The sequence below is a fragment of the Dermacentor silvarum genome, chromosome 10, assembly GCF_013339745.2.
Source record: "Dermacentor silvarum isolate Dsil-2018 chromosome 10, BIME_Dsil_1.4, whole genome shotgun sequence".
Classification (NCBI taxonomy): Eukaryota; Metazoa; Arthropoda; class Arachnida; order Ixodida; family Ixodidae; genus Dermacentor; species Dermacentor silvarum.
In genome coordinates, this window is record NC_051163.1 from 66,438 (window position 1) to 66,661 (window position 224).

Genomic DNA, 224 nt, shown 5'->3' on the forward strand with positions numbered 1-224 from the left:
TATTGTGTGGGGAGTTTTAATGGGCCAACGTACTTAGAATGATGAAAGCACACTTTGCCGTTATCGTTGGTTTATTTGCCCAACAGTTGCGTTGCCGCCAACCGTGACTACAGCGATGTTGTGCTTCTAATATATATATATATATATGTTGGCTTGAATGAGACTGAATTTGACGGATGATCGCTATTGCAGTAATAGTTCTTCAACCTCGAGAAACTCATGCT